General features: G+C 36.1%; 1 long non-coding RNA gene across 1 annotated transcript; it reads left to right on the forward strand.

The window, feature by feature from the left end:
- The first annotated feature begins 1,325 nt into the window (after positions 1–1,325).
- On the forward strand, positions 1,326–22,222 carry LOC310901032. Its single transcript, XR_014585549.1, has 3 exons — positions 1,326–2,147; positions 17,148–17,287; positions 18,769–22,222. It is a non-coding gene; the product is annotated as an uncharacterized lncRNA (long non-coding RNA).
- Positions 22,223–25,145: the final 2,923 nt, after the last annotated feature.

Consider the following 25,145-nt stretch of genomic DNA (forward strand, 5'->3'; position numbering starts at 1 on the left):
CTGGTGAGACATATGCCAGCTTTCTATACTGCTTAACAGTTAAAAACAAATACAATAAGATCAGGAAACAAATACAGTATGTATGAGTTTGTAGCAGGAAGAGTGTCTATTTGCCTTCACACAAGCAAGGTAATATATCTGACATAAAGCAGTAATTGACAAGCAGTGAAAATCAGTTTTTTGTTTTGTTTGTTTTTTCCTGACAGTCTTGGCTGGACACAGATCATAGTTGTGAAGAGTCTTCAGTGAAAATGGAATGTCAAGTAATCTTTCTCTCATAAAAGATACGTGTTTTGTTTTGTTTACTTTTGTTTTAAGGGAAAATATGAAGGTCTGTAATGAAGTTTTGTTGTTTTTATTGTCTGTCTCTTTTTTGTGTGTGTGTTAGGTTTCTTCAGAATAATCCAAATTTACGAGTCTACGAAAACATAAAGTAGGTGGTAAAGAATGAGTCATAAAATGAATTAGAGAAATGAATAACCCTTCCTGATAGCAAATCTGATGTTGTCTTTTGCTGCACACAAGCTATTGTCACTCAGTAGTTAGTTACCACATCTTATCTGCCAACAATTCAAAATAGGTACTCATGTATGAAAAAAGAAAATGAAGGCAGGACACTTAAAATATTCCTCTAGGAAAATATGAAATGTTGAAATAATATTTGTTTTAGTGTAAAACACCTCTTCTCTACAACCTCACATTCATAATTGTTTTTCATAAGAGTGAATAATATTCAGTTGTAAACTTGGGGAACACTTAATTTGTCTGGAATGTATTGTAACTCCTGGAATTAAAATAACACACATTTACCTAATTGGCAGTCATATGAAAGGCAAGCACATAATAGGAATGGGGGGAGTCATATTACAAAATGTATTTTCAAATTTCAGTACACTTCAACCAGAACTGTGACCATTACTTTTAATTTAGGTAGTCCCCTTTTCACCTAAGTTACAGCATTTTATTTCATTTGCTCCTGAGACGGAACAGATCATTAAGCAACAGTACTGCTCTTGATTTCGATATCTATGCCAGACAGTTGCACAGCGGAAATCAAAATCAGGTCCTGCACACTTTAATACAATTAATTTTCACATCTCAATTCTAGCTGATTTTAAGATGTAAGCTAAATCTCTTAGGAAATACATTTCTTTCTTGTCTTCTGGAGAGGACCATGAATTTTCTGTGAACTGGCTTGTGCCAGTCTCCAGGTGAAAGCAGGGTATCTAAAACAAGACAGATCACTGTTCCAAGTAACTGCATCACTTGTGCAATAAGCAACTTGGAGCCTGTGTTACAAAACTGTTCTCCGTGCTTACATAAAACATGATTCTTAAATTCTTTTGTAATTGAATTGCTCAGTTCTGAAGAAAATTGAAAAAAATCTTTATTTTTTTCTACTAAAAAGCTGCTGAAGGTAATGCTTTGTGATTTGTTGGTAGGTTTGTAATGTTTTACATATAAAAGGACTTCTCCAGCCATTATTTAAAATATGAATTTGAAAATTCACTAATATTTATATGGGCCCATTATGTTCCATTTCAGTGCACTTCATCCGTTCTTCAATTAATTAACTTTATTTGTTCTCAGTTCTTCCTTTGTGAGAAAGGTGTTCTGACTTAAATCACATCAGAGAACAGCATTGCACCAAGAGCACTCCCATCCCCTAGGGCTCCCCAACCAGTCCCAGGGCCTCAGGCCCCATTTCAGCCACCTGGGCTCCCTCCACCACACCCACTGCCCCTGACCCCACATAAGCCCCAGGGCCTTCAGCCCCTGCCCCAGTGAGGCTGCATCAGGGCTGGTCTCCAGCTTCCCAGCACCCTTCCTGGCCGTGGGCCCCTATGAGCAGGGCCCACTTAGGGGCGTGTGTCCTGACTTGGCCTTAGGCCACTCTGAGCAGGGCTCACTCAGGGGCACGTGTCCTGACCTGGCCCTAGCCTGTCCCTATCCCAGGGGTTATACGGTACCTGAGGCTGGCACTGCCCCAGTGGCTGCCTGGCTCCTGGCTGGAGCAGTGGGATGAGTTCTGGCTGGGGAGAAGCCCTTTATCCAGCTGTCCTGTGGGAACCCCCTGTGGCTTCTGGCAGCCAGCCCTAGGACACTTACTAGCCTTTGCAGCTTCCCGACAGCCAGATCCATCCATGGTAAGTATACAAGGCACTGCATTTCTATTTTTCCTTTTATAGTGTCTGTTCCTTCCACTTTAGAAAAAAAGACAAACAAAAAAACACAACACACAATGTTTATGCTGTCATGGCGTCATAATAATCTTTATTACTTTTTCTATGGAATCTATTGATCTGTTTTTCAGTCCTAACTATGAAGATCCTCAACAACATATATGAGAATTAATTCTAAAGAAACAATAAAAATACAGGAGTATGAATTAATTAATGAAATCTGCAAATACAATGATATAAAAAGCTCTTACTGAAACTGCAGGTAGTGTGAGGGAAGGCAGCAGGAAGGGTGGGTGGATGAGTGGGTGGGAGGAGAGATTACTGCAGAATCAGTAAACAGTAAAAGAAGCAATGAAATCAGAAGGTACAAACATTAACATTTTAGGATATACTTGACTTTATTTACAGCCAATAAATATAATCTTCTCAGAAGTATAATAAGATTATGGTTACCATTATTATTTATTGATTTCTACACATACATATATTAGTAAAAGAAAAAATATTTTCAGAGAGCTGCACTGAATTTACACTAAAGATATAAGCTATACCAGCTCACAGGACTGCAGTATCCCCAGTCTGAGGTTTAGAACATGCAGAAGCTGCATTCAGGATCTAAAAAATAATAATAAAAAAGTAGCACATTAATTCCTTAAGAGGAAATTGGCCATTAGTATTACATATAACTAGCAAAAGTAGAAGTATATAAGTATATATCAGCACATAATATCTCTTTTTTTTTAATATTTTATGAGGATTTATCACTTATCTTCATATTATTCACTGACACTAAACTTTTTTCACACTTGTTGTCAGAGCAGGAATAGGTTAAGACGTTACTTTAAAAGATGCAGTGTCCTCATGCTATGTGTTTCTTATTTTATGTTCAAACGTGTAATGTAGAAAGTGTATTTGCTAATTTGATTACTTGAGATCCTTTCATTGCGTAAAAATTTCACATGGAAGGATCATGAAAAAAGCAAACCACAGAAAAATTCTCCTGTAAAGATTTCCCCTTGCCTTGCAAATCCCTGTGAATTCTAAGAAACACATTCATAACTCATTTACCAAAACTTTAGATTCTTCTGAGAATTCTCCCTGGTGCAGGATCAGTACAGGGATCTCATTCTCATAAAAAACATAGTTCTCTTTTTTTTTTCTCAACAGCTGAGGAAATTTAAAGATCCTTTCTTACTAATATAGTACCACTTTCTGTATCTCTGAAGTTAACTTACACGTACTGTTTGCTGGAACAGTCAGAATATCCCAGTTACCCATCACTATTCCCCCATATACATTCTCAAACCTGAGTACCAATCTGTGATTTTTCTAGCTTCCTTTGTTAGGCAGATGTATTAAATGAAACACCTTATACTCAATTCTGTGGGATTTTCACAGATTTATTGTTTACTCTGTTACCTTTTTCTCCTTCTCTGAGTCAGCGGAAACAGGCCATGATTATTAATGAGCATTTGTTTATAACAGCTAGCTTTATCTTGGCTCCTTGGAAGATAATCCCTTAGAAATATTAAGGGAAAATCATATAACTGAAAAATCATTCTTGCATTAAGTTTTACTTCTGATCTTTTTCTTTATTTCCAATTGGATTTATTTTTCATTGGTTTAGGACCATGTTCACTGCATTCAGCTTTGTCAGTTAGTCCTCCCACGTATCCAAATGTAAGAGTGCCATACTGCTCATCATACATCACCAGTTTACTTCTTAGTCTTTTAAATTGTTTCTTGTGAACATGGGGTTTTATTTTCTTTCTCTCATTTTTTTCCCCTCTTTTTGTCTCTATACACTCAGGAGAAACTTATGCTGTTTCTTCTAGTAGCAGCTATTTTTTACTTAAGCACATTTGCTATTCACATAACTGTTCATATCTCTAAACCAGTTGAGAGTAAGAAAAATGAGACATTACATGACAGAGTTATGTTGAAAAGAAGGCACTCTAGGGTAGTTATTTCAGGTTTTAAACCATGACTAAGAAAGATGCTATGATGACAGCAGAGTTCAAAATAATGTCAGCAGCAAGATGTGAAATGGCTCATGAGGCTTTTTGGGCATCAAGTCTGACAGAAGATCTCCTGCTGGGAGTGAAGGAGCAGCCTGAAGGCATCAGAAATCAGGGTCATTGTTCAGACAGCAGGCTAATAACAGATATGTTCATATACTTGAACAAACATTGACCTCTGGAAGACTGAAAACAAAACAAACAAACAAGAAAAGAACAACGATATGCATGCAAAAATGTGGGTCCTAAGTGGAAATTGAAGTAACGTGAAGAAAACTTAGTAGTTGTTTTTTTTTTTTTTTTGGGGGGGGGGGGAGTGGGAATGTCATTAGTTTCTTTCTAGGTGGTCTGATCTCTAAAGAAACAGGCAAAAGGTGTATTTTCCTATGTCCAGTGGTCTGCTTTGATGCCATGAACACAATTGGCATTTCCTGGGTGTCTGGAATGGGTCGTAACTGTCCTGGTATCCGGAGGTACTTTTGGGTCTGCATTTCTGGAATACTTTTGTTGTTGGGAGCAAGAGGAGAAGACAAGGAGGAAACAGTGATGGGACAGTGCAGTGTTCAGGCTGATTGAAATCCTGGACAGTATGAGCCAGTTACTTTTGAAAAGTGTGTGAAAAAAATTATATTAAGCAATACCTGGTAGAATCATGGCTTAGTCTGGAAGATTAAAGCTAATGAGTTTACCTAACTATGGAATTTTAAAAAAGAAAAGAACACTTTCTTCATTGCCTATGAAATGAAGTTTGGCATATTATATCAATAGCAAAAATATTCCTAGTAAGATGTCATATACGCTTTAGATGGTCCTGTTTGGCTGCAAAACTGTATTGTAGGCTACAAAACATCTCTGGATCTATAGCCTTCCTTGTTGTTTTGCTGTTGGGCTAGATTTTCATTCATTATTGTTTCTCCTGTTCCATCCTATTTGATGAAAGAATCTCACCTACCCTAGTAACAAATACAGTTGCCTTTTTTTCACTAGGCTCTACCTTCTGGTATGAATCAAAAGCTTCTCATTTCTTCACTTAAAAAATGACTGAAACTTATAGTTCAAGGTGAAATATTGCAGTGACATATATATGCCAAAGTGCATGTTTCACACAACTTTTGTAAACAGGATTAACAAGATCTAAAAGACAAATCCATAAACAACATTGAGTTCAGATTTGAGAATACATTAAGGGATGGACGTCTTGTGACTATAAGAGGCTTCCAATTTGAGCTATTTTTAATTAGCTTTGCAGTATGCAAAAGGGAAGCTATTTCTAACACACAATCACAGTAGACATAAATCTTTTCATAAATCTTTTCAGTGAAACAAGACTATAGTGCTGAGGAAACTATCCATCTTTATGGATGTATATCATATTTGCAGTTTTCAGAAAATTCCCAAATACCATATGAATATTTTATAATGATGTTTAGCATTGAGTACCCGACCCAACCTTATAAATGACTCTTCTGTATAATTAGCACATTAGTCACTCTGTAAGATTGAGTCTGATGAATTATTCAAAAACAGTTCTGCGGAGCTGCTGGTTGAGGGCCCTATGTGAGGGCACTTTAAAACTCTCCAGTTAAACCTTGAAGTAATAAGGAGGCAAAGAGATGTATTTGAAAGAAGAAAAACACTAACATTTTCCTTCTAAATGCTTTTCATATGGCAGTCAAAAGAAGGATACATGCAGGAAAAGAAAATTAAGACAAAAAATTTCTCTTAAGGAAGAAAAATATATATATGTGTGTGTGTATATATATATGTATATATATATATATGAAAACACAGAAACATCTTTGTAACCTTCAGTGGAACACAGTAAATGAGAACAGCTGTATGAAGTTATATTATGTAGCTGAATAGGTGAACTCTGTTACTAATTGTCAATTTAATTAACAAATGTATCTCTTCACAAGCTGTTTGTATTATGTTGATTTTTCAAAAATTTTGAATGTTTAGAAACAAATTTTAGTTTGTAGATTGTCTATTGTTTCATACTGCTTCCTGCTTTTATTTATCATTATCATTTGAGTAACTGGTCAGATCAGTCATGTGGTATTGTTTACTGTTTGATTGATGGTAACTGGCAAAGAGAGGGTGAGTAGGATAAAGTCATTAATTTAGGAAGAGTGACATATGGTTGTGTAGTAAGGAATTAAAAGGACACTCAAAACTTTCTTAACTCCTTGACTAAATTACTTGATTGGCCTATAGCTGCTAGAAAACCTGTGCTGTTAAAACAGGCTTAGGAGAAACAGTGTTCACTTTGAATAGCAATCACCAATCTACAGGTAATTTATTAACTGAATCTATACCATGAGGCTTCTATTGAGGCCTTTCTCTCATAGGTTACCTCCAATGGTATTTCAAAGGCAGAGCATCACCTCAAATTTATTAGGCATCACCCTAGGCACCTGCATGGAACTGGGAGCTGAAATCAGGTGAGCACAGAAGGAATAAAGCCATCAGCCATTTGAGGCCAAAAGAAAGAGAATGTCTTGCTGTTGTCAACCTAAACCAGTAGAAAAGTAGGGATGCCAGAGTGTGAGGAGAGCCTGACTCTAGTAAGAACACATCTTAGTCACAGTAATAGTCCAAAACTAGAGGTTTTTTTTGTTTTTAATGATATTATAGCTTGGTGATAGGAAACTATGCTATGGTTTTAGTTCTATTTGTTTCTAGAATGCAGAATAATGATGATATTGGTTCCTTCAGAACACAAAAAGAGCTTGATTTTGATGATGTTGTCCCACTTTTAATTAAGGTCTGTATATGTGTTGCAATGTATCAAGTTTCTGATCTTGGTTTCTTAAGAATACATGTCTTTATACAGTCTCTGATGCTTTACATGACTGAGCATTGGTGACACCACATTGGAGCACTGTGTCCAGTTCTGGGCTCCCTGGTACAAGAGAGACATGTACCTACTGGAAAGAGTACAGTGAAGGGCCACTATGATGATGAAGGAATTGGAGCATCTCTCATGAGGAAAGCCTGAGAGAGCTGTGACTGTTTAACTTGGAGAAGGCTTGTGGGGTTCTTATCAAGATCTCACAAAGAGTGAAGGGAAGGATCTTATGAAGGGAGGGTGTATGGAAGACAGAGCCAGGATATTTTCAGTGGTGTCCATTGCCTCTTGTTCTGTTACTGGACACCAACTGATATACAAGAGGTTCTGTCTGAATATAACAGGAAACACTTTTTTGCAGTGAGGGTTGCTGAACAGTGGCACAAGTTGATCAGAGAAGTTGTGGAGTCTCCAACCTTGAAAATCCCCATGCAGAGCTTTCTCAACAAGTTCTTTTGGCTACTGATGAAATGTGTACATTCTACTAATGTAGTTCCTTTATCATTTGTTTCCAAAAAAAAAAAGTAATGAAAAAATCTTTGATAGATGCATTTTCCCTTCTCCCTTTTTCCAGAAAAATAGATGGGAAGTTCCCACATGTGATTATTGCATAACAGAGCACAAATTTCAAAGTTTGGAGCCAGACTTCAGCTTGGTAGGATGTTTATGCAACATTCCAATCTGGTTTGTGTGGTCATGACTCCCTCTAGTGATGTCTACACAGTCTACCATATTCTCATACCAAATGGTTTTTTGAAATAAATGCTCCATGCTTTTTGTACTCATTGAGCTCCATAGTGACTATATGTCATGCTTTATTCCCATATAAGTTTTAGCCCTAGGGAGCTGAAATAATCAGTAGGACAATGTGGTGACGTCAGATGTTAGAAAACTTTGAAAGTGAACTATGGAGAAAAAAAATGATCCAGAAAGAAGGAAATAACCTTAAAATTCCTTTTAACTCTTTCTAACATACAAGAAAATTGCAAATAACTGCTGTGGTACTATTAGAATTAAAATGCCAGAGTATACAGAATATCAATTGGAGAGCTGAATTTAATTGAACTCTAGGCAATGCTCAGTCACTGAAGAGTTCTGTAAATCCTTGTTCTGGTCATAAATGTCCTGTACTTGTTACGGATGGGTGTTTTTCTGTGAATCTGATTTTCTGCTGTCTAGTGGAGTGCAGCTATAGCTGCTTTGTTTGTTGTCAGCACTCGGGTGTTCCAATGAATGGTAACCTGCAAACCAATTTGTAGCCCCAGGGAAAGAAAAATAAGAATTTAATTCCTTTATCCCTGACTCTTCATACCATATGTGTGACCCTTAATTGCATTTACAGGATCTTATTCTGAATGAATAGATACATCCTAAAACACAGATGTGCCAACAGAATAATACAACATTTCAAGAGTTCTGTTGGTAAAATGAAATACAACTGCATTTCTCTTTTCACCAAAATACTCTGTATCAGAACAAGGTCACTTTGTCAGTTTAACTTCAATTTCAGAATTGTATGAAAACAATAATAATGCTTTCTATAATCTCAGTTGTAAGACTTCATTTTTTATTAATCAGTACCAAATTAAAGTAGAACTCTAAAGCAACCAAATACTCTCCAGTGAATTACAATACAACACCCCTGAGTGATACTTCAGGACAAAAGAACTTCTCCACTGAGAGCAGTGTTATAAATATGGACAGTAGATAAGTGATTAAGATTAGAATATTAAGTAGTCTTATTGTTCCTCCACTGCATTTCTCCTTATCTCCACCTTGAGGATGGTATTACACACACTAAATCTGCTTAATGGGTGATCAATATTCTTTCAGCTCTAAAATAGAATGAGTCACAAGGACCTCTTTCAGGTGAGGAGCATTGCATATTCTTTACAGACCAAGCTTGTGAAATAGGAACACTATGAAATATATACTCAGTACCCAAAAAGTAATGCTAAATATCTCTTTAGAAAATGATTTCAGCTTTCTTTGGAAACATGTAAACATATCTGAAAAAGAAGAACCCAGTAAGTTAAAGTTCACCTGAGGCAGATTATTTTACATGCTAAATCTGACTTTCCAGTTCAAAAATGTAGTAATTAAACTGCAATAGATATGTATAATTTTATTTTGTTACAGAAAATGTGTTTTATCCTTGGCCTGTTACTGTTTCTTTCTTCAATTTACACAAAGTAAGAAAGGATACTAGCCATTTTGTTTTGGTTCCCTTGTTATAATTAACAATGTTAGGAAGATAAATGGTTTTCCTATTTTACATCCTTCTGAAACTGACTGCGTGAGAAGTAGGCACAATCCTCTATTCTATTTGTGACCACTACCAAAACTCTGAGAAGAACAGAGGTTTTTTTCTTTCTAATGGATAGACATGCATATCCATAGCATTTTCAATTTCATCATGTTCTGGAAGAGACTGAGTAAAATTCCCAAGCTACCAGACACTCTCACAGAACATTCTTCCAGGATTTCTCTCTTGTTACAGTAGGAAAACATTAGTTTGGTACAATTGCGTTAATGACACATAGGGAACTCATTTTCTCTTCCTTTTTACTTTATTTACTGATTTATGCATTCTTATAATCTTGAAGGTTGTTAGCAGAAGAGCTGCAATATTTTATATCACAAGAGAAATAAAGTAGTCTTTGATTGGGTCATATCTATACATTTACCATGGGGTCAAAAGATTTTGGGAAATCTTCAGCAAATGATAATGAGGGTGATGGGGAAGAGACTCAAGAACTGTGATGTAGGTGAGGACTTTGCTGAAAACTTGCAAAGTTCTAGTTGATCTACATAGGGAGATAGAGAATTCAAAAGTCTTTGTGCATTCTGAATGTCTTGTATCTGTCAAGCCCAAGTGCTAAATCTTGTGTCTATAAATTAGTGCCATGAGATGTCACCTCAGAAAGGAGGACAGAACAAGGTAATTATGTTTGTAATTCATTCTGGTTTGATGGCTCACTTCTTACTATCTTACTTTGTTGTTTACTTGAAGTAATTGTTGGGATAAAATGGGTAAAGTTTAAATGCGTTGTAGGCTCAATGCAAATGGTGAGGCTTTTAATTCTTCAGACATACTACTTCATAAATGAGCAAAATGAAGCTGCTTTTGAATTTAAATATATAAATTCATCCTGTAAAGATGAGAAGAGATGTTCATAGTATAAATCAGCCTAAGAAAGGGTAATACACAGGTTACTAAACTACAAGGCTCTGCATATACCCAAAAAAGATCCAAAGGTATGAGTAAAAAGCTGAAGACATTGGAAATCTGTCATGCACCCTGTAGCATTTCCAGTAGGTTATATTTTTCTGGGCGAGATTCTAGTTCTTTCGTGACTAGAATAAATCTGGATTAATGGGAGGACAGTGAAGAACAACACAATAATTCAATAACTCTTTCATTCTGTGGGAGTGTGGCCATAGCGGTCAGCAAGCCCCATGGCTGGTGATAATATTGAACTCTTAACAATGAGGCCATGAGGAATGTAAAGAATTTAAAAGGAACAAAGAAGGGTGATTTGGGAGATGCCTTGCTGTCTCGGACTGCTTGTTCTCCAGTCCTTAAGACATGGAAGTTGCTGGGTGTTTGCGGTTGCCGGGCAAAGTTGTTTGACCAATGAATAGTTAGTGGAAAAGTACTGTTTTAGAGCTAATGGTATAAGAAGGGAGGCTGTCCTCAATAAGAGAGAGTTGAAGTTATGCCATCAATAAAGTAGTAGCAGTTACTGATCCTAAAACAACCCTGGTGTCCGTGTGGTCTTTATGCCACAAATGGCACCTGAACAGGGGCCTGAAGAAAATGAACAGGGACATGAAGAACATTATGCCACACATTCAAAGTTTTAAAACAAACACAAGTTCTCATTTCATATTCTCATTAAAATCATGTCCTAAATTTTCTGTCTTAAATTTTTAATTTTTAATTCATGTGTTAAAGTGCAGAAGATGATGTGGTGGTGGTGGTCTTATTTTGATCTAATTTTTAGTTCAACTGTGATGTCTCACAACATACTAATACGTACATCCTGAACTGGAAGGGACCCACAAGGATCATGAAACCCAACTCCTGTCTCCACATAGGACCACCCAAAAAAATCAGACCAGTTGTCTGAGAGCATTGTCCAAATGCTTTTTGACTCTGACAGACAGTGCCATGATCGCTTCCCTGGGGAGCCTGTTCCAGTGTCCAAAACCCTCTCAATGGAAAGTCTTTTCCAAAAATCCATCCTGAACCTCTTCCGTTGAAGCTCCATGATGTTCCTTCAGGCCCTCTTGCTGTCCCCAGAGAGCAGAGCTCAGCTCCTGCCCCTCTGTTCCCCTAGTGAGGAAGCTGTAGGCTGCCATGAGGCCTCCCCTCAGTCTCCTCTTCTCTAGGCTGAACAAACCAAGTGACTTCAGCTGCTCCTCATAGATGTAGTCTTCTAAACCTTTCACCATCTTCATAGCCCTCCTTTGGATGCTTTCCAATAGTTTTATGCCCTTCTTATGCTCTGGTGTGCAAAACTGCACAAAGTGCTCAAGTGCTGCCATGCCAGCCCAGAGCAAAGCAGGACAATCCCTTCCCTCAACCAGCTAGCAATGCTGTGCTCGATACACCCCAGGGTACAGTTGGCTGTTTTGTCTGTCAGGGCACACTGCTGGCTCATATTCAACTTGTTGTCGACTGAAACCCTCAAATTGCTTTCTGAGGGGCTGCCCTCCAGCCTCTCATCCACCAGTCTGTATATTCAGGGTTGCCCCCTCCCAGGTGCAGTCTGGCACTTCCGCTTGGTAAACATATTGTTGGTGATTGTCCCACGCTCTGTTTTGCCAAGATCTCTCTGCAAAGCCTCTCTACCTTCAAGGGAGTCAACAACTCCTCCCAACTTAGTGTTGTCCACAAAGTTACTAAGTATACCTTCAAGTCCTGCATCCAAGTCAATTATGAAAACATTGAAGAGAAATGGCCCTAAAATGGAACCCTAGGGAACCCCAGTATGTTGTCGGATAGTAGAATTGCCTGCCACATTAGCAACAAGTCAACCAATCAGGTCACTTTAAAATAAATAAGTAACGTGCATGCTTAAAAATAATCCTTCCATTAAAAGGGAAAAAGTTTCTGTATTGACAGAAAATATCATGTTCTGATGAGATTTATTGGTCAGTTGCATGAAATCATGCAACCATTAGTCTGTGGACCAACATAACGTTTGTATTGAAGAATATATGAATTTGTCATCAATTTACTGAAACGAGGAAAAAAATGTGATTTTAGTATCAATGTCAGATCTTCAAGGCCAGCTATATACTTCCTGCTATGTTCTTTTATTTTATGCATGCTTTGTGTATATGACACAAGACTCTATAACAATGCTGTCCCTATTTTACGGCAATTGAAATAAGGAAAAAAGCACTTCTGCTTTAGTATTACAGCTAGTGATAAGAAAGACAGAAATACTATTCCAGTACCCTGACTGTAATCTTTGTTTTGTTCATGATATTATTTAGCAAGGGTGAGAAATTACTATGACGAGCTGAAAATGAGAACTCATGTGATGAGAGACTGGAGGTTTTTTGGTTTTGTTTGTTCAAATTAATCAGTCCAGCGAAAGGTAAGGTGTGCTTTCTAAAAATACGTGATTGAAAGTGACTGGGGATAGATATTAAGGGAAATGATTCAGTGGAAATAAAAGCTACATAATTCACATGAAACAAGTGATTTTTAAAGAAAATAAAGGCATAAAATTATATAAAGTCCTGCTGAGATACACAGAGACTTCCCAGAATTTGAAGTCTCTGCTCTATGTATATACTAAACACAGTGCCAAAGTAGTTCATGCATCTTCCAGTGGTGCTAAAGTCATAAAATTAAGCCATTCTCAGGATTTATGTTGATGTTAGTTGACCCAGATCCAAATAGCTAACTATTTTTAATGGAGAGTCCATTACAGCCAGGTGATGCAGTATTCTGTGAGCAGAAGGATGAAGAAATAGTGTACTTTAACCTCTGTAGTGCAATAAAAAAGTCAGATTTGTTGTATGTTTTGATAATTCTCATATGTATATAGAGATATGGGGGTAAATGAGCATGGAGTATATATATGCACAGGAACGACTTTAAATGATTTAATTTATAGAAGAAATCACAGAATTACAGGGTGGTTTGTGTTGGAAGCAACCTCTAAAGATCATCTAGTCCAGCCCCTCGCTGCCATGGGCAAGGGCATCTTACACTAGATCAGGTTACCCAAAGTCCCATATAACCTGATTTTGAAGATTTCCAGGAATGGGACATTCACAGTTTCTCTGTGCAACCTGTTCCAGTGCCTCACCACCTGCATCATGAAAAAAAAAAAAATCTTTAAAAACCTCTAAGTGTTATTCTGATAGCACTGACACAGTATAGCTTTATTGTTTCTCATCAAATTAAGTTCCTCTGAGATGAAGTACCTTTACTCACTAGATATTGAAGACGTCTTTCATGAACCTTGAATACAAACATTATTTCCTTACCACCCTAATGATTCTGTCCAAACATGACATCAAGATACGTTAATATCAGAAGTTCATTTCATTGCTATTATTTCTTGTATACTTCCATTACAAGCTGCTCTATAGTCCTAACTAGATTGTTAACATCATCTTGCTTTTGCAAGTACATCAAACTACTACCTGCACCTGTATTCCAAGTTGTCATAAGTTGGAATTTCCACATATTATAGCGCCTGTCACTTTTTATTGACAGGTAATTAAACATTTCCGTTGTTGTTCTAATCCCGTGAAAACAGAAAGTTATCAGCTCTAACAGAGGGGTTCATTCCATCATATCATAGTTAAGAAACATGTTTAATGTTTGCAATTTTATGGTTGCTATTTTTTTTACAAGACTCCATTGTAACAAGAAAGGTTATTTTTTCTTGTTTCTGTCAGGTATACATATAACACATCTCATATATTTTTGGTCTGTCATGTGCATTCTACCTTAGTACTGACTGCACTCCTGATGCCTTGTAGGACTGTCCCTACAAGAACATACTGATTATTCCCATTACTTGGTCCAGGGCATCCAGTAATGCCCGGATAACTTTTGTTCAAAATAGTTTACAGCTTCTCTGCATATACTATCCTTTCTCAAACAAATGTGTTCATGCCAAAACAAAACAAAAAAAATATTTGTAAATGTGTGTTTTAAAATGCTGTTTCAAATGTCATTCTACAGTAAATTTTTCTCAAGGCTAGATTTATACTTTGTCTTTTCCATAATGGTTTAAAGCAAGCTATCTGAAGCAACATTAAACTGAACTTTTGAAGAAGAGTTACAGTGTGTTGAAAGTTCCTGAGTTTTTCTAAGAGACTTCCTGGCCTCAAAAATTTTGATGAAAGAAACTCTTCTACATTATTGGTATTTTTTTGTTTGTTTGTTTGCTTGTTTAAACTATAGGAATATCAGAGCATAGGGAAAACAGTGGTAATATGGTTCATCTTGAGTGTAGGCTTTGTTTTGGACAGTGAAACACAAGTCAGCAACATAGATAATTTTACTAGTGCTGAAGTGGGTTATTTGGCTACTTATAGTGATCATGATATACGTGCAGGTACCCCCTCTTTGTGGCAGTCTATTTCATTGTCTTTGTCACCAGTTTAGATTCTTATACATTTAATTGAAAAATTGTTGATTTTTCTTGTGGAGACTATCATTCTTACCATGGAGTGGTATTTCATCTTGCTACATGTTATGGCTAGCAGCCAGTAGTGCTTTATTATGTCAAATGCTGATGGAGGTCTACAAACGTGGTATCCTTTCTACCATCAAGAAGCAGTGTGATGTTTATCATCAGACCAATACACAGCTTCGCTACAGAATTCAATTTGTTTTGCAATAAGATGCTTTATAGCAAATGGTGATAGGTGTTTTAACTAGTTGGTAAAGTTTATATAGAAAGTAGAATGAAGAAATGAAACATCTGATTATATATCGTACACTGAGCTGCAGTTAGGTAGTAGGGTAAAACTGATCTTGCAGTTTTTGACGCAGAGCTTCTGAGGACATAGGTAATTCATTTTTCCCTCGCAAACTTGCAGACATCAGTGAGGGACAGGAGTCTAGGTTAAAGCAAATCTTCCTGGTAACAGTTCTAAGTCTCAAGAATAAGAAACAAGACAAGATATGGTGTTTCAATCAAATCACTTTATCAAAAACAGATTCAAGACAATGGACAATCAATTCTGTGACTTTTAGCTTGGCAACACATCCATATTTCTGCTTTGTTACCAGAAAAAATCAAATCCATGTGTTTTTTGTATGAATTGTATGGAGGTTATACAGAGCAGCTGACTGACATCTGTGGACAGCTGAAGCTAGGGAGGAGGGGGATGGTTTGTGTGAGGGCAGTTGAACAATATTCAACTCATTAATCTACTGATTTCATAGTACTTCAATAACCATATTTCATTTTTACTGTGTTGCTGTAGAATTTCTACTACCATGGACTTCTGTGGCCATTTTTATCATCTCAGTGCACTCCTCAATTACATGCTATGTGTGCTTTATTATTTTTGCTGCATCTGTAACTTCAGCTCATTCATTCATTTTCTGTAATTCCAATGATCCTATCAGGATAATTCTGTTCACTGATCAAGTGTTTTATTTTTATTCCCCTTAATTCTGTCTTAAAATATTAATCCAAGGCTTATTTTTTGCTATACTTGATTACTACAAATGCACATTCATTTTTTTATCCAAACCACAAAATTATTGATTTTCTTTTATCTTTCCTGTTATACAGTTCCTGCTAGCATAGTGAATTACAAACACAGGATATACTTTTAGCAGGTGTTTTATGTGCCTTTGCTTGAATTGTTATTGTCAACCGGTTATGTAGTTTATGTAGTATTGTCAACCTGCTTATGTAGTTTACTATATGTTTATTAATTACTGACTAAAGAAAGTTGTGTTGTAAAACCCCATTTCTACACAGCAATGTGGAAATTATACCTCTGATTGTTCTATTGAATTGGATTATCCCCTTGTTTACACACTAATATTTCCATAAAGACTGTCCAGGATTCCGCTAGTGTTATAAATGACCTCTCTTCACCACTTTAGAGATGCTGAACTTGTAGGACATAAGAGCACACAGCTCACATATCTTCCTTCCGTAGTACTTGTCCTAGAACATGACCACAACAATTATCTTACTAAATCAGCCCAAATACAGCTGAATGTAAATCTGATGCTGAGAAATTCTCCTAAGAACTGCTTATACCCCAAAGGTTTGCTATTATACATCACTTTTTTTTGTTCACAGAGTACATAGTTTCTTTTCACTATGGAGGCTTTCTAAAGGATTTGGTAATCTGGAAAATGAGGATCCAGGAGAAAGAAGTCAGAAAGGAAACCTTATGGTCATTTAAAGTTTTCCATGATTTATCAAGCATAATGTTGCTCGAAAACAAATCAGATAACGCTGTTATCTAGTACCATTTTAGATGACCTAATGTTTACTATTCAACTGATTCTCCCAAAAGGTGCATGGCTGATTTTTGTCATGTGCCATATCTACCCTATCCAATATGATTGAACATATTAGGCCTTCTAAAATGGCACTAGATGCTTGCTTTCAGGCATTAAGTAGCTCTGTAGGGGCCATACCAGTTCTGCACTTTTCAAGGAGAAACATTACTCCATTTCTTTCTTATTCTCTTTTCATAAAAAGAGGTGTCATTGCTTTACACATGATGTCAAAGAGAGGGAGAATAACCTTAAAGATATTTAGAAAATGTTTAATATATTAAAAAAAATTATTTACTTTCACTTGTAACTTTACAAAGAATATTGCTAGGAAAATTTTACTTGCAATTTTTGACTTGACCAAAATCAGGGCAGTCAAGAAACCAAGGGAATTCTGTTCCTGGTACTTCTGAAAGCTGGTTTTGCAGTTGAGAAGATCTATTGGAATTTGAACAAGCACAGATATTTCTCAGTGTTTCCTTTAATGAATTCCTGATGAGTTTCTAGTGTTTTTTTTGTTTTGTTTTGTTTTTTACTTTACACCAACGATGACGTCTTCTTTTCACGATCTCCTTTGATTTCAGTTGCCTTTTCTGCTGTACATACAAAAAAGCCAAAAAAAAAAAAAATGTAGAAAAGAAAAAGTGAAAATCTGACAGACTTCGACATTTGGATCAACGTCTCTATTAACATGGGCTGATAATCATTCTTTCAAGAGACAAAGGTATGTTGTACCACCTGAATTTCTAGTTCCAGAAAAATGGAATAAGGACTGTGTGCCATATGTTTCCCCGATACAGATCTATATCTTTTTCATACAGAAAAAAAAAAAAAACACCACTTTTTTGAGTACTCACTGAGAATGGTGAATATATTTGTTTACCTTTCAGCTCCCTAAAGGGTGTAGGATTACTTCAGTGTACATGTTGCATATTAGTGTGGCCTATAAGACCTTCAAATACTTACAGAAATTTCTGTTAAAATATATTTTTTGGTTATTTTCTGAATGCAATTGATAAAACAACCTATTCAGCTCTGAGACAACTAATAAAATGCATCCCTCCAGAGCAATATACTTTGCTGGCACAGCTGGATATTTGATAACCCAGGGAGCTGAAAGATGATGTTTGTTTGAAATTAATGTTTGCCTAGTTTTATAGCACTACTTTGTAAAAAGTATAATTTAGCATATGGAATTTTGGGGGAAAATATGCATGGTTGCAGTAAAAAAAAAAAAATTTCAGAACAAAATTCTGTCTTAGGGACACATTTTACTTTTGTTACTTTTATTTGCTCTTCCATTCCACAGAAGTAGAAGTTCAAATATACACCTGAGGCACTGGAGAAATAAAATAAATAAATAAAAGTAAGAAAGTCTCAAACGATTCTATTTTTTTCCTGTCTCAGGAATATGACAAAGTTGTCATTGCTCACTTTAAAAAAAATCTGAAGGTCTCAGATACTAGTGCTGAAGGCTGCTGAATTCTACATTATTTTTGGACCACGCAAGATAATCAAAGCATAGCTTAAATTCTGTTCTGATGCTTCCCTCTCCTCAGTTCATGAACCTATCAACAAAATTATCCAGAAACATTTTTTGAGATTAAGTTCATTTTGATAAGCAGTGATGAATCAAAATCCTTTCAGGGTACTAATGTGACACTAATAGTGTTGAAGAGCCAAATTATGTGAGAAGATTTGTAAAGTGTTGGACTTAAGGAAAACTCTTCTCCTGTGCACTTTGTTCTTTCAAAAGCTTTGTGTGTCAGTGGAATTCTAAATATCTTTAAAATTCTGCAACAGCTCCTGAGAAGAGTTAGTACTTTTTTTTTTCATCTCCATTCTGTGACCCTCTACATAAGCATAATTGAATTAGTCTACATCAAGCAGCTATCAATGGTAAAAAACAATACATTAAAAAAAATCACCTAAAAATAATGTTTTTCAACCAGCTGTTAAATCAAGTAATGTATTTGTTTTATTGCACATTTGCATAATAGGGCAAACTAGAAACACTCTGTAACAGATGTGCTAGTGTCAGGGAGATTTGATTACTGGCTTCTATTATTAATCACTGCACAAATCTTAAATGATTTGTTTCTACAGTTTGATCAATTTACATCAGAGTACTTGCATTTATGCACAAAATGTAGAGATAAAACATCTGTTCACACCTTTACTAGAAGCACTGATTTTTTTTAATAGGGTTGAAGGTTTGTGTTGAGCAAGACGCAAGAGACTGACAACTTTTGAAAAGAAGATTCCGCTGTTTCTAATGAGAATAATTCATACCTGAAAGACAGTCCATGTTGGCAGAAATATATGTATTATGCTTAGTTTGACTTGAAAAAATTGGAAAATTCACGGATTTTTTTTCCTAACTTTATCAAAACTTTGTGGCCAGTTGAAATAGAGACATTTTTATAATACCTCTTTTTTATACGAGCAATTACTGAGATGGTTTGGGAGATGATAATGGATGTTTTTATCATTAAGGATATAGAATTTTATACTGAGTTTCTTTTAACTTAGAAATTTACTGCCTCTAAATTACTAGCTATAGTTTACATCAGTAGTTTATTTGACTACACACACTTTAAAAGTCATTCCAAAATGAGTATGAAAGTCATTCCAAAATGATTGTTTTTCAGTAATTCTTAATTAAATATGAGACATGAGTGTTTCAACTATAAGTTAAAATAACAAATACAGTATTTTATGAAGTAAATTAAGGCTTTAATAACTCCCAAGGAGGCAAAAGGATGTATATGCAGCATAGGCAAAGCACAACCTATGAACTGTAGTATCTATGTAATTTTAATACATTTCAGGAAAGCCCTGTAACCATAAAATCATAAAATAGCATAGAGTTTTTCTTTCGAAGTGTCAGATTTTAAAACTATTTGTAATTGTCTCATTCATGCATCTGAATTACTGGCTTGACTTGCAATGCTAGCTGGTTTTTTGGTGTAGGTGAAGTCCTAGATGGTGTAAATCCTAGCTGACATAAAACCTGCATTGTCTGTTGTATACTGCATCCTTTTTGCCATCAAAGAATAGAGTTGTCATGTTCACATTCAAAAAGGAAAATACCTAGAAGATATAATCAGGAGATAGCTAGGTTTCTAATTCCATAGCACTTCTAGGATCAAAGGAAAGATACAGCTATCTCCTCATGGTCTTGGGTGCCCTAGGAAGTCCTAGGTTGCACACGGCATCTATTGCTATCTGACTGCATAGGGGCTCTTCTTCACTTGCTTCCACAGAGTTTGGGTGGCTTCTGAACAGCAGTCACCTCACAACCAGCACAGAATATGGTTCTGTGGCCTGAAGTTTAAATTAATTTGTACCAGCTAACGACATTTGAAACACAGAATCACAGGATTGCCAAGGCTGTAAGGGACCTCTGAAGATCATCTAGTCCAAACCCCCTGCCAAGCAGGGTCACCTAGAGAACATTGTGCAGGATGGCATCCAGGCAGGTTTTGAGTATCTCCAGAGAAGGAGACTCCACAACCTCTCTGGGCAACCTGTGCCTGTGCTCTGTCACCCTCACAATAAAGAAGTGCCCTCTCATATTCAGCCAGAACTTCCTGTGCTTCAGTTTGTGCCCGTTGCCTCTTGTCCTGTCACTGGGCACAACTGAAAAGAGACTGGCTCCATCCCCTTGACACCCTCCCCTCAAATAAATACTAGGTACGTGCTATATTCCATCAGGGAAAAGTTAATGTCTGAAAATATCAAAAGAGGAGTCTCTTCTGTCATATTGATGATCCTCATACATTGAAGAGATCTGAAAAAGGGACTTAGAATTCTTCTCCAGGAAATCAATGGATCTATTCAGTATTTTTGTTTTTTATACATCACATAGGACAACCAGGTACAATAAGAGATAAGAGGGTTAAGGAGTGGTATTCTCATTTCAGAATACAGGATTTCAGATATCACATAGGATTAATACTTTATAGGATTGCACAAATTTTATAATATCATGCCTCAAAAATTAAAAAAATGCATATTTTCCATTCATTCCCTATTAAATTTGACAAATATTTTGGTGTCATAATAGTCATGAATATTTTGTTTGCAAGCTAGAAATACTGTCTTGTGCTTGTCCACATACATATAATTTAATACATACCTGTTGAAAATATTAGAATATTTTTTCTCCATTTTTAATTTTTAGTATTGAAACTGTTGTTTTTTACAATGAGTTTGAGGTGTAGTTCTCAATTCTAAGTGTAAGTATTCAGTAAGTGTACATTTTCTTTTTAGTGTCTTCTTTTAAAATGCATTGTTATCTAAAATCTTCAGTTTTATCAAGCATTAAAAATAAACTTCCAATAGAAAAAACATTCATTTTGAAGTTCCATGATGGTAGCTAGCTTTTTGCAAAGTACATTCACAGCTTTCTGTGATTGAAAAAAAAAAAAAGAACAAAAAAAACCCACACACAGCCAAACAAAAATATACAGGAGCAGATGGAAATACAAGAAAAGGCTTATAAGTCAGGGTTATGAGTGATTCAGTGATTCCAATGTGAGCTAAAGGACAAAAAGCAAAAAAAATGTCTAACAGAGTAAGACGATAATACAATTCAGACAACAAACTTAACTCTATTACAGATACATAACCATCTCGAAAGTCATTAACACAGTTGCCTGAGGTATCTGCCAAGGAGCCAGATGTCACTCCTCCATAACTTAGCATCTTAAGATTGTCATTTAATATGAAGGAGAAGGAAACATTGTGTTTAGATGCAACAAATAGAAAGCCTAGCCTCAGCAGGATTTTCAGTTTGTTTTATAAAATCATAAAATGTAGATTTGCAAGGCCATCTTATGCTCTGGGCATATTAGTTGCATTATATTCAACTAAAAATGTTATTTTTTTGAGAATATTTTGCAGCCATTCAGAGATTTTAAGCTCAGAAAAGATGAGTAGGATCATTTGATTTCATCTGCCATATAGCACGGGCCACAGAATGTCAACGATTAATTCTATCACTGAAGGGAAGGGTTATTATTAGCTATACAAACTTTTTTTTTTTTTGGCATACATTCAGTGTAGGCATAAGAATATTTATGCAGTATGATGCACTTAAATGAACAGTTGTTGTTTTTAAATAATGGTTCTAAATGTGCCAGGAAGAAGAAAAAAATTGTGATAGGATTTACCAGGGAAAATGATTTATAGGAAAACCATTAATTTACTATAAAAGAGTAAGAAAAACTTAAACTTTGCAAGCATAAACATAGGATTTCATAGAAGATGTTAAGCTAGTGTGACCTCACCCCTAAAATGGAGAAAATATCTGTGTGAGTGAAGCGGGATCGCTTAGGATATAAGATCAGAAAGATCTCATAGACATGAAAAAAAAGGTAATATCTCTTCACTGCCCAAATACAAAACAGCAACAACAAAAAAAACCCACAACCCTCCATAGTTTATCCCTGAATCCTGATCACTTTTGTATTATGTATAGCATTTAAGATATTTTATTTTCAAGCTTTGTTCTGGAGCAAATCAGCTTTTTTTTTTTTTTTTTTGACACAATATATGAGTGTGATTCTGGGGCTTTACTCTAGGTACTGATCGCTTCAGGGTATTGCACAAAATTTACACCAGCTTTGGTTCTCTTGTATCTATGGACTCGTATCTGTAAACACTCCCTCATGCTTTCATGTTACATCACAAATCATGCAACATGTACTCTCAGATCATGTGATAACACCACCAAACTGACAAGCTGTGACAAATCCTTCATTTTATTCATTCTATAAGAAAGGACATCGGGCATTGTTGTAAGCTACCAGACCTCTTTATAATTGTGCAAGTCTTGGGGGCGTTGGAATTAAATAGGGATCTTGATGCTTTAGGTTCCAAAACAGAAAGCTAACCTCCAAATTAACCCTAACATAAATCAAATATGGGGAGCCAACTCCAATACAAATATATTTACATACATACATATATATATGTATGCTCTACATTGTCACCAGCTTCTTCTCAGCTCTTTGGGCAGGCCCTGCAGCATTCAGCAATAATCTAGGTTTACCACTTTTTACATTTCAAAAGATAATTTCTCTTTGCCCTAACTTTGAAGGCATACCAGAATAAACTGGTAAATTGGTATTTTGAAGCTCTGGATTCCCAACCTATAACAGTAACACTAAACCTAATCATAACCTATATAGGATTAGATACAGAAAACAAACAAACAAAAAACAGCTATGCCAAACAAATGACAAAAGATAACAGCTTATATCAGGAAGAAGGCTGTTGTCAGCTGAAGGCAAGGATTAATATTCTCTGTTCTTCTGCTGTTGAGTCTTTAACTATAATATAAGGTTAGAGTTTGGGATTAGTGTTTATAATTTATACCTATCTGCCTGGTTTATTGCTTGATGCTATATAGCCCCTGATATAGGAAGGTATCAGGTATTGATTGGCATTGAGAACTTCTGTTATTCCTTTTAATGGTGATGTATATCTACCAGTTAAAGTTAAGACAGGGGCAAGCAGGCAAGAAGAGGGTGCATACTGTTTTGTTTAAAGCCAATGACTTCTTTTCTTCCTTCAGTTGGTCTTCTGGGTTCAAGCTGGGGAAAATATAAAGTCTTGAAAATCCAAATTTTTTAAATCCAAATTTTTTCTGAATGTTCAAAGAATTGGAAAATAGGAAGGAGAGGGGAAGAGGGACTTCTGCCGGGCCTTATTTATAACATCTAATGTGCACTTTTGGTTATATGTAGATTTATTTATTTTTTAATGTAACAGTTTTGTAGAATTTGATTTTTTGGTAGTCAGTAGTTCTCATGTTGCAGACATTGATTCTATGCCATTGTTCAGGCATAAAAGCAGTATAAATTGCAAACACCGTGTTCTGATTTGTAATTATTCTTCATCATCATGATACAGATTTTAAAAAGTTCTCTATTTGCTTGGATTTTGAATTTACCTTCTTTTAGCTCAAATGCAACTAGTCAGGTTTCATTTATAGAAAGGAAGGAAATGCCCACATTCTACTAATTTATAATGGTTATTGAATGGTATTTGATGCCTTTTGAAATCCCATCACATATCATAATTATAGAATAGCTATATTATTTTTTCCTTTTTGTATATCTGAAACTATTTAACCAATATGCTACAATAGATTTGCCTTTTTCCTCCTCTGTAAATTAATGAATAATTTGTTTGCACTGTTCAATTAGCTTTGTTCAATTTTTTTCTGAAGCATTATTTCTCAGGCTGAAAGCTTCCATACTTGGTAATAGCCTGGAAGTAATTGTTTTGTTGTTGTAATCTCTGAAATATGTGAATAGTTCTTATGGAATTAAGAGGATTTGGTGAGAATAGAGAGGGAGGAGTAGAAAGAGATGGGCAGGGGTGGGGACAGGAAGGAATCATTTCCAGTTGACCATTTTAAAATAAGAAATGTGTTGCTGATTTGTAAATAACCCCATGTTTAAAGGAATAGTTGTGTCATATAAACACTGTAACTCCACATCCTGTGGACAGACTGATATATCCTATGTCGTCATTAAGTAAATTTCAGTGTATTCTTCTTGACTTAGCATTTGTGTGTAGTAAAATGTACAACAGATTCTTTGTATATATGGCAGAAATCTTTCTGACCTAAAAGATTTTTTTCAAGTTGAGGAGATGGCTGTACTGCTTGTCACATTTAACTACTATTACTGTTCCTAGTTCTTTGAGATGGCATGGAGAAGGTCACCACCCTGTGAGTGAATGGCTGTCTAGGGGACAGGCACCACAAGCCCTAGAGGCTTCCTATGGGAACTTGTCTGAGGACAAACTGGGAAATTAAATCAGTGGGCCTAGGCTAGAATCAGACCTGTAAACCATAACTGGGCTCAGACATGGCCCTGTGATCGCAACACAGCTCTGTAGGCAGATCCAAGCTAACGCTGGGAAGATCATCACCTAGGTCAGGTTCAGGGAATACAGCATGGCTGGGTCCACAGAGGACAAGGAGGTACCTTCAGCTGCCCTGTAACTGAGCTGGTCCCCAGGTAGGGCTGCTAAATCCTAGGAGGGAACGAGGATGCACTGCCCTAAGAAAGAAATGCCATCTAATGCAAGAGGAGAATTTGAGTCTTCTAATTCAAGTTAATGTACAGCTTGATGGTTAGAAGACTCTGGGCAAGTCAAAGGTTTTAACTGTCAGAGGTACAGGAATGAAAAATCTGAAGTCTGTACTAATTACATGAAGTGTAGAGACATACAAGATTTAAAACATCCATCCTCAGTGTTTCTGTAGTAGCAAGGTTAGGCAGCCCTTTACTTAAAGCACTGTTTGCAGTGACCATCTTTTGTCTAGTCCTCATCTATTATATGGACTGTGACAGAAATAGGACTGTATAAAAGAAGATACATTTTGTACAATGGATCTGATAAGGTATACGACTACTCTTTGGCATTTTATATTTCATAGTCAAGAAAAGGCAACTTTTGAAGTTTCAAGAATCCACAGTAATTGTAGATAGACTCTTCTGGTTAGCAGTGGCATAGGCTGAAAATGACAATCTGACAGGGTCTTTTATTTGTTACCCTAT

This window comes from Anser anser (assembly GCF_964211835.1).
Source record: "Anser anser genome assembly, chromosome: 5".
NCBI lineage: Eukaryota > Metazoa > Chordata > Aves > Anseriformes > Anatidae > Anser > Anser anser.